An 11,016-nucleotide genomic window follows, 5' to 3' on the forward strand; every position below is an offset into this window, starting at 1 on the left:
ATTCCAATAACTAGTTGTTTGTGAGAATTTCTGTCTCCTTCTGCTCTGCCACGAGCTCCAGGAGGGCAGAGCACCCAACAGACTCAACTGTAGGGGACTTCAGTAATTCATACTCATGTAACACCCCAATGTGGGTCCAAATCAGGAAGGGTCCTCAGCTCCATGAAATCATTCAGGGACCTAGGTAAGTGCCAACTCTGCCACCTTCATCTTGTGATTTCCAAGGTCATCTTGGGCATTGATACCCAGCTAGAGGACGGGGCGGGGGACAGGGGGGAGGAAGTCCAGGAGACTTTCATTGGTCAAGGCTGGGAGTGGGGAAGATCTCTTTCTCCCACACAACCCTGGCCACAGCTCCGTCACTACAACAGAACCAAGAGATATAGTCCAGTCATGTGCCCAGGAGGAGAGGCAAAAAGCTCAGTGATGAACCAGCAGCCTCTGCCACACCATTCTGGACCAGCTCACCCTCGCTTTGAGCCCTGGAACCCCAGAAAAGGTGGGTGAGCCTGCCTGTGCCATCAAGGCAGGGTTTTGCCGGGAGCTTGAGTGCCTTTGGTCTCAGTATCTTCCCAGACTTGCTCACAGCGCCATCTGCTGGTCAGAATTAGAAGCAGGAAGGAAGGTGGCCCTAGGTTTAGGGGATCTGAGGAACCCGGTTAAGAGGAGGCAGAATTTAGTGCTCTGGAATCTTCACTGGCGTGTACCCACAAGAGGAGACTAGAGTACATTCATAAGGCTGTCATTTTCATCTAACAGATAACAACCAACAACTATGAGGACAAGGAAGAGGAGTTGCCTAGATGGTTTTGCCGACTTCGTTTTTCTGTGACATTACTAGGAGGTAAACAGGATGAGAATCAAGAGGAATATGTGGACGTTCTTAGATGGGAGGCGCTAAGTCCAGTGGAGCACTTGACTCGAGTCAAAAGACCTAGATTTGAGTGCCAGCTTTGTCAAGAGCAGGCTGCGGTTGTGGTTTCCTTGGTTTTTTGTTTGTTTGTTTGTTTGTTTGTTTTGTCTGAAGAAATCATTTATTTCTTCAGCTGTCAAAGAAGTTGACAAAAATTAAAAACAAAAAACTAGAACATTTAAGTATCAAAAAATATTCAGTGTATAAAAATATAAACAAATAGGACCTTAAAGGTGTAACTCAAATTTCAGTCTTGGCTACTGTATTAAAGGACCTTCTGATGATTTTGTGTGTGTGTGTGTGTGTGTGTGTGTGTGTGCCATTTCTTTTTTTCTTTTCTTTTTTTTTTTAATTTATTTTCAGCGTAACAGTATTCATTGTTTTTGCACCACACCCAGTGCTCTATGCAATCCGTGCCCTCTCCAATACCCACCACCTGGTTCCCCCAACCTCCCACCCCTGCCCCTTCAAAACCCTCAGATTGTTTTTCAGAGTCCATAAGGAACAGGGGTGCCTGGGTGGCTCAGTGGGTTAAGCCTCTGCCTTCGGCTCAGGTCATGGTCTCAGGATCCTGGGTTCGAGCCCCGCATCTGGCTCTCTGCTCAGCAGGGAGCCTGCTCCCCCGCCCCCCCGACTCTGCCTACTTGTGATCTCTCTCTCTCTCTCTCTCTCAAATAAATAAATAAAGTTCTTTAAAATGAGGGAACAAGGAGACTTTCGTGGATCCCTGCTGGCTGGGAGTTTGAATCCAGTCATACAAGACCCTTTTTAAAAAAAAATGTGTTTAAATTCCAGTTTGTTAACATACAATGTAATGTTAGTTTCAGATGGAGAACATAGTGATTAACACTTCCATACAGCACCTGGTGCTCATCACAACAAGCACGCTCCTTAATCCCCATCACCTGTTTCACCCATCCCCCCCACCCCAACCTCCCATCAGGTAACTATCCATTTATTCTTTATAGTTAAGAGTCTGGTTTTTTTTTCTCTCTTTTCCCCTCCCCATTTTTGCTCATTGGTTTTGTTTCTTAAATTCCACATATGAATGAAATTATATGGTATTTGTCTTTCTCTGACTTATTCCACTTAGCATTATACATTTTCCAGCTCTATCCAACCATGTGGTTGCAAATGGCAAGATTTCATTCTTTGGGAGGGGGTTGAATAAATATTCCATTGTGTATACATACCACTTCTTTACCCATTCATCAAAGGATGGACACTTGGGCTGTTTCCATAATTTGGCTGCTGTAAATAATGCTGCTATAAACATGGGATACATCTGTCCCTTTGAATTTGTGTATTCTTTGGCTAAATACCTGGTAGAGTGGTTGACAGGTCATAGGGTAGTTCTATTTTTAACTTTTTGAGGAACTGCCATATTGTTTTCCACAGTGGCTGCACCAGTTTGCATTCCCACCGATAGTGCACAAGGGTTCCCCTTTTTCCACATCCTTGCCAACACTTGTTTTTTTCTTGTTATTAATTTTAGCCATTCTGACAAGTGATATCTCATTGCAGTTTTTGATTTGTATTTCCCTGATGATAAGTGATGCTGAACATTTTTTCATGTGTCTGTTGGCCATTTGGATGTTTTCTTTAGGAAAATATCTATTCGTGTCTTCTGCCCATTTTTAACTGGATTATTTATTTTTTGGGTGTTGAGTTTCATAAGTTCTTTGCAGATTTTGGATACTAACCCTTTATCAGATAAGCCATTTGCAAATATCTTCTCCCATTCTGTAGGTGGTCTTTAGGTTTTGTTGTTTCCTTTGCTGTGCAGTTTTTTTTATCTCGATGAAGTCCCAGAAGTTTATTTTTGTTTTTGTTTCCCTTGTCTCAGGAGACATATCTAGAAAAAAAAAAAATGCTATGGTCAATGAAGTGCTTTTTCTGCATCTATTGAAATAATCTTATGGTCCTTATCCTTTCTTTTATTAATGTGATGCATCTCATTGATTGATTTGCAAATATTGAACCACACTTGCAACCCAGGAATGAATCCCACTTGACTGGGTAAATGATTTTTTTAATACATTGTTGGGTTCAGTTTGCTAGTGTTTTGTTGAGAATTTATGCATCTATGCTCATCAGAGATATTGGCCTGTAGTTCTTTTTTTAAGTGGTGTCTTTATCTGCTTTTGGTATCAGGGTAATGCTGGCCTCATAGAATGAATTTGGAAGTTTTTCTTCATTTTCTGTTTTTTGGAATAGTTTTAGAAGAATAGATATTAACTTGTTTTTAAATGTTTGGCAGAATTTGCCTGTAAAAGCTTGTGGTCCTGGACTTCTGTTTGTTGGGAGTTTTTCAATGACTGACTCAATTTCTTTGCTGGTTATCCGTCTGTTTAAATTTTCTATCCTGTTTCACTTCTGGTACTTTATATGTTTCTAGGGATTTACCTATTTCTTCTTTTCATAATATCCTCTTGTAACTGTATTTTTCATAATATTCTTTTGAATTTTTTATAATATTTTCCTATTTTCTTTTTTCATAATATTCTCATATAACTATATTTTGTGATATTAGTTATTATTTCTCCTCTCTTATTTGTAATTTTATTTCTTTGGGTCCTTTCTCTTTTCTTTTTGATAAGCCTGGCTAGAGGTTTATCAATTTTATTGATTTTTTTCAAAGAACCAACTCCTGGCTTCATTGATCTGTTCTGTTTTTTTAGTTTCTATATCATTTATTTCTGCTCTAATCTTTATTATTTCCTTCCTTCTGCTGGCTTTAGGCCTTGTTTGTTGTTCTTTTAGCTCCTTTAGGTATAAGGTTAGGTTGTTATTTGTTATTTTTCTTGCTTTTTGAGGTAGACCTGTATTGCTATAAAATTCCCTCTTTCCACCACTTTAGCTGTATCACTAAGGTTTTGGATTGCTGTGTTTTTGTTTTCCTTTGTTTCTGTGTATTTTTTAAATTTCTTCTTTTATTTCCTGGTTGACTCAATAGCATGTTATACAACCTCCATGTATTTATGCTCTCTCCAGATTGTTTAATTTTTTTAAAGATTTTATTTATTTATTTGACAGAGAGAGGGTACACAAGCAGGAGAACAAGAAAGGGAGAAGCATCAGCAGGGAGCACAATGTGGGACCCGATCCCAGGTCCCTGGGATCATGACCTGAACAGAAGGAAGACGCTCAACCTACCGAGCCACCCAGGCACCCGCTCTCTCCAGATTTTTACTTCAAGTTTTATAACACTGTGGTTCAAAGAGACGCATGGCAAGGCTTCAATCTTCTTGAATTGGCTGAGTCTTGTTTCGTGGCCTAATGTGTGATCTATTCTGGAGAATGTTCCATGTACACCTGAAAAGAATGCGTATTCCACTTTTTTTTTTTTTTAATAAAGGTTTTATTTATTTTTTGACAGAGAGAGAGGGGTCACAAGTAGGCAGAGAGACAGAGAGAGAGAGGAAGGGAAGCAAGCTCCCCAGTGAGCAGAAAGCCTGATGCGGGGCTCAATCTCAGGACCCTGGGATCATGACCTGAGCTGAAGATAGAGGCTTTAACCCACTGAGCCACCCAGGCGCCCTGTATTTCACTTTTTTAAGATGAAATGTTCTGAATATATCTGTTAAGTCCATCTAGCATACAGGACCCATTTTAAAGATGGCAGTTGAAGCCATATAAATGCATTAGATCCCCCAGGGAGGGTGGCTTTTGTTCCCTTTTTAAAAAAAAAAAAATCCAGATCCATATGTTCTGATTTTCATATCAGAAACATCTATTTCTTGCATTTAAAGACACATAGATATATATGTATTTTTTTAATCAGGTAAGTAGGACTCACTGGCTGATTGGCAGTTGGTGATGAGGTCAAGAGAGTTTCTAAGTTGGTATAACAGGGCAGGTGATAAAGTCCTGCAACTAACTAATAGCAAGAATAGTTAACCCACTCGGAGGCATCAGTGGTAAGTCAGGCACATTCTAATTGCTTTATACAAGTTTTCTCCCTTTTCACAGCAACCCCTGGGAAGAGCACAATTGTTGGCCCTTTTAACAAAAGAGAAAACTGAGACTCAGAAAATAGTGGTGGAAGAACAAATTAGGAATGGGAAGGGAAGAGAACGACAGATGACGACCTTTCCACGGAAAGGTGATGCTATGCTCCCTCTCGTGGTGCAGACTTGGTGCTGGTTGGGAACTCTTCCCCTGGCATCCAGGTGGTCTGGTGGAGTGGGAGTAGAAGTGGTGTGATACTAATACACAGACGTGCCCTTGCCATGCTCTCTTCCACCCCCTTTCCTGACTGCGTGTTGATCCCAAAGCAACCTTGGAAGCTACCTGTGGAAGATGGCAGAACTTTCTTGAGTCCGGATGTCTGAATGACATAGAGAGTGGGCCTCCTAGGGCACAATGCACCCTCTACCTCCTGGCCTACCTTGCAATGGGACACAGATGAGAAATAGACTTTTCTTTTTTAAGTCACTGAAATTGGGAATATCTTTATAATGGCAATAATAGAGAATGGATATCTTGTTCTAGCCAAGTAAAACTGAGGGGGAAGTAAAAATGAGAAATAGTAGGCATGTTAAGTTTGAAATCTTGTGGGAAAGCCAACATTGTCCAGGGGACAGACAATGGAGACGTCATCGCAAATGCCTGCAAAAGCACCTGTGTGCTTGGTCTTAAATAAATAACAGAGAGAGGGGAAGAATTTTCTCTTCGCCATTTTACCCCATAGCAGTAGGCTCTAAGCAGGCAGTGAAGTGGGAAGTATGGACCTGCTCCTCCTTCAGACGGTCTCATTTCCCTCATATGTCCCCACTCTATGACCGCCTCACCGTTCCAAGTAGAATTCCAGTCTGTAACAAAACAGTTTTTTCTACATAATAGCTCCCAATATGAGCCAACTATTTTATCTTATTCAACTGAAAACAAAAACAAAAACAATGAACAAGACTCATGTTGAAGAAATGTTGTTTTTCCTCAAACCCTGATCTTAGAACTCAAGTCCATACAGGATGGGACTCTGCTCTGTACTTTAGGGGATTGCCGTTTTCAGGACAGCAGCTGATTCATGTGAGAGGATGGGCTCTCTTGGAGAGTATGAAGAGAGGACCAAAGATGGAACCCTGGGGACCCCAACGTGTAGGAGGCAGGTAAAGGAGGTACTTATAAGGGCTAATGAGCAGAAGTGATAGGGAAAGGAGGAGGAAGACCAGGAGAATTTAGTACTCCCCAAACCAAAGAACAGAATGCCACGGAGTGAATAACTGATTGTTTCAAATTTAAAAAAAAAAAAAAAAAAAAAAAAAAGGCAAGCTGAGATAAAGGTCACTGGATTTGAAAATAAAATAGCATTTGTGGCTTTTGCCAGAGCAGCTTCAGTGGAGCTGTAGGCATAAAAGTCAGATGTTGGTGGATAAACGAGTGACGGAGCAGTGAGGCGGAGGGCTCAGAGACATCCAGAACTGGGTCAGAGCTGAGGGTCCAGATGAGCTCCGGAGCCAGCTCCTCCATTCTCTCCCACCATTCGCTAGCTGTCCAAGTACTCTCAGACTCAGTGTCTTTATCTGTAAAATGGGTTTGATGATCCCTCTCTCAGAGATTTCTAAGGATTAAATGAGAGAACAGTTGCAATTGGCTTTTAAGAAACCGAACAACTTGGGAGGGGAGAGAAGTTTTGGGCATTCCAGGCATCTTCCTCTCAATGACTCAAGATGGTGAGGCAGCCAAGCACCTGTCCACACAGGACACACAATCCATCTCGTCCTGGAACTGCGTTGCTGTGTGCCCCGTGGGGATGACTCAAGGACTCCATTATCAGAGCAACCTCATGAAACCCTGGAGTTCCACAGCTGAGAAGATGCTGAAGACGTTGTATATTGCATCACTAATTCTCAGCCTAAACTGATCTGGTGGGTGTCCCCTTGGGTCACAACGGTGCAAGTAATTGTATAAGTAATTGTGTCTTTTTGGTGTCTTTTTATCTTGTAACTGACCCTGTTCCCCTTTTTTGCAGTGATGACCAGAAAGTTCAGAGGCAAATGTGTGGTCCACTCATTGCATGTACATAAGACACCACATACATGTTTTTGTACTAGACTTCTCCTCTCCAGTACTTTTACATCCCTATTCTTGTTATTCTCATATTTAGAACATGTCTTATGTGATTTTATATTATGCATTCTTATGGTCTAAATGTTTATCTGTTACAAGAGAAGATATAATTTTCTGGGGCGGTTGAATAATTTTTAGCCCCATACTATAGCTAATTTTCAGCTATAATTATATGTTATACACATAATATATAATTTTATATTTATATATTTATTTATATGTATATATAATTATATATTAATACCTCTCCAGTCTACCTATATATCCTATGAAACTTGTCCTTGTGTATCTTCCTTAACATCAGCATTCATGACCTTAGCTGACAATGACTGAGCCCTTGCTATATGGGCTGTTCGAAGTGCTTTTATATGTATGGATTCATTAATCATGGTAAGAATCCTATTTATGTCTGCTTTACAGATAAGGAAACTGAGGCCTCTAAAAGTTAAGTAAGTTCACCAAAGCTATACATACATAGATAGATACACACATATATAAATAGAAAGTAATCGATCTAAGGTTAAAAATCCAATTGTTGGGGCACCTGAGTGGCTCATTCAGTTAAGTGCCTGCCTTCACTCAGGGAGCCCTGGGATGGAGCCCTGCATCAGGCTCCCTGCTCGACAGGGAGTCTGCTTCTCCCTCTGCCTGCTGCTCCCCCTGTGCGTGCGCTTTCTCTCTCATTCTATCTCAAATAAAAATAAATAAAATCTTTAAAAAAAAAATTGTCTGGCTTCAGAGTCTGTGTCCTTTATCAGAAAGTATGGCGGTAGAAAAATGCCACTTCTCTACACACTCAGTGACTTAAAACTTTATTTGGTTTTGATGCTTTGTAGGAAACTGGCAATCAGGGCTGGGGCAGGGGAGAAAGGGAGCTGGATTAAAATTTCTTTCACATAAGGAAACAGGCAAAAGACAGCTAAGAAAAATACATGTCTAAACAGGGGTGTGAGGAATACAGATCTCTTTGTTAAGTAAGTGATGTTTGATTTAACTGATCTCCCTCGCCTGTCTCGGAACAGTCCTAATCTTCTTCTTCAGTACTAATTGTCCCTACCTGTCATGTGTCTTATCATGATTTTAACTTTTTGAAGGCAGCTGGATGAAACAGATACCGATCTATGAGGAAAACAGGTTATGCGTCATAAACAAATCATGTCAAGCATATCTACTCTTTATCAACTTAGCAAAGGAAGGAATATTCCGGGGGGATCAGAATATTGAAAAAACAAGGGGACAATGTTGCTGATTCAGGAACTTCTGGCTTCGCCATCTTTTATTTCTCCTCTGACAGCAGCTCATGAGATTATACTTTTAATCCCTGGCCATGCTTTGCCACTCTGCTATCTTTAGTATTTTCTTATGGATGATAAGCAGCAACGCTGTTCCTGCATCTCAGGTATCCTGCTCATTCTCATCATTCAGGCCCCAGGCAATGTCCCAGCCCTTTCACAGACGGGTGCCAGCCAGCTCACATGAACAAGACTTCTTCTCGAGCCCTGAGGTACTCTTTGACACCCACATCATTTCTACAAATGCAGTACTTAAACCTGACATTGTCATTTGTATAGATATGGATATCTGTATCAGGCATTAAACAGAAGTGCCTTCAAGCAGGAACAGAGTCTCCTTGTATTAACTACGTCCCACAGTAACAAGTTCAAAGGTAGGGAACCAGAAATGTTCAGTGCGTTAGGTATTCAGAAGAAACGGAGGGAGTGAGAGAATGAATGGAAGTAAGTTTGAGGGTTTCTCTGATTGACTAATCCTGCCTTGCTCCTAAGTAATATTTTTCTAAGGAGGGTCTTTCCATCTTTTCTTCTGAACTACTTGAAAAAAAGAAACTAACTCTAAAATGCAAATCCCTGAGGCCCACCCCCAATCTCTGTAATCAGAATGTCTGGATCTGGGGTAGGAATTTGCTTAACAACCAAACCCCAGGTGATTTCTTTTCTTCTCCTTCCTTCCTTCCTTCCTTCCCTCCTCCTCCTCCCCCACCCCTCCTCCTCCCCCTCTTCTTCTTCTTCTTAGAACTACTTCATAGTTATTGAAATTCAAGTCACCTACTAGGATTCCAAGGAGTAGAGGAATAGGACCCTTTTTTCTGGACTTTCCATAGTAATACTTTTAGAACTAAGTTTCCTACTATGCTCACTGGAGCACATTCTTTCATCTTCTCCAACTCTTTTATTCTCTTTATAGTTTTTTTTTCAAATACTTTCTCATTACCTTTTTTTTTTTTTTAGGTCTTTCTCACCAGAAGTACACACACACGCACGCGCACATACGCACACACATGTCCACTCCATATTTGGATGTCACTTTACTAGATTATCTCTTATGTTTCACCTACATTTCCACTATTACCCAACATTACCACATTCCAGGACACGCAGCAATTTTTTTGTCCTCTTCTTATTTTGTTCCACGGGTCACACTAAAAGAGAGCAAAAGAAGGGGTCTCAAGGGATACCTGGCAGGCTCAGTCAGGAGAGAATACGACTCTTGATCTCCGGGTTTTAAGTGTGAGCCCCATGTTGGGTGTGTAGAGATTACTTAAAAAATAAGATTTTTTTTTGAAAGGAAATGAAAGGGTCTGAGACAACTTGAGAGCCCTAAGATGCCAGCTTTATCGAAATACTGTTTCATGTTTTCTGGAGGAGCCTGCGCACCCCACCTATAACTGGTCGTTTGGCGCCATCTGCTGGACACAAACAGTCGCTGGTTGGGGAACATCCCATCCAGCTTGATGTGCATCAGGTGCCCAGGGTTTACCTGGAGTTGTTCCTCCTGGAACGATGCTCTCCTGCCCTTTATGACAGATCTCTCCAACTTTTAATATCTCAAAAGCTAAGGATCTTTTCTACTACCTCCTACTTCCTCTGCTGTTTCATAAAGCACCTTTTATTGATTTAGTTGAACATGTTATGAGGACTTAAGGAGCCCCATGACAACCAACAACATTGAGACAGTGGAAGTCGGGTTTCCTGGCACATGGTAGTAGCTCTGACCTTGATTTTGTGCTGTTTTTGTGGCTTTCTGAATGCAACAGTAAGCAAGTATTACCTGAGGTGGGGATATAGGACACGTGGATGTCTTTAATTGAAGAAAGAGTTTTCTAGACTTCTCTGCCTGGGTGAGTCCTAAAAAGCTTCTAAAAGGAACCCACTCCCCACCTCTCATATAGTGAATCTTTATTAAGGGATGAAACACCATAAAGTTAAAAAAAAAAAATCAATCCTCTCCCTGGGTGGGGAGGCAGGAGGGACTAGGACTAGGATTTTGCATTCTAATTACTCCATGAAAACTAGCCTAAAATTGGAGAAATATTAAATGCTCAATACGTTTTTTTAAATTGATAATTAAAACTATGCATATTATGAGTTACTTTTGTATCAGAACCATGTTCGCCCAGTTCTACGGGAGCTGCGCATGCAGCACCCCAATAGGGCTGGGGACAAACCAGCATGGGACTCAAAGAAGAGGTCTGACAGGGAGATACAAACTTGGGAGTCATCACAGAGAGATGGGATTTGAGGACATGGCAATGATGGGGTTCCCTGGAGCAAGAGTGGAGCCCAGGAGCAAGACCTGACCATTCCAGCCATCAGACACCAACAGTAGGAGTACCTGCTGAGGAGAGAGACCTCCAAATAGGCAGCAGAAGAACCAGGAGAGAGGAGTGTCACAGAAGACCAGCCAGTGCACGACAGGGACCAGAATTCAGATCTGAGGTCTTGCTCCGCTCGCCGCCTTCGCCTGGTGCATTTGGAGCGTGCAGCGTTGTGTCCGTGCATCACGCCCTGACTGTCACGGTGGCGTATATGAGCGCAGCTGATCCTTCAGCTTGAGAAGGCAAGCGAGGCAGGTGTTACGGTTTTGCACACGAGGACACTGATGCTCGAAGAGGTAACTATTGAATCGTGGAGCTGGGCTCTTGTCGGAGTCTTCAGACTGCTGACCGAGCATGTTTCCTGCTTAGTTCACATCCTCGAAGATCATTTTTATGGCTTCTTTATCATTAAAGGCTT

At 41.7% G+C, this 11,016-nt stretch overlaps 1 long non-coding RNA gene across 1 annotated transcript; it reads left to right on the forward strand.

The window, feature by feature from the left end:
• The first annotated feature begins 361 nt into the window (after positions 1-361).
• LOC309869600 lies at positions 362-1,195 on the forward strand. The gene is made up of 2 exons (XR_014314283.1): positions 362-499; positions 760-1,195. It is a non-coding gene; the product is annotated as an uncharacterized lncRNA (long non-coding RNA).
• The last annotated feature ends 9,821 nt before the right edge of the window (positions 1,196-11,016 follow it).

The sequence above is a fragment of the Mustela nivalis genome (assembly GCF_964662115.1).
Source record: "Mustela nivalis genome assembly, chromosome: 7".
Classification (NCBI taxonomy): domain Eukaryota; kingdom Metazoa; phylum Chordata; class Mammalia; order Carnivora; family Mustelidae; genus Mustela; species Mustela nivalis.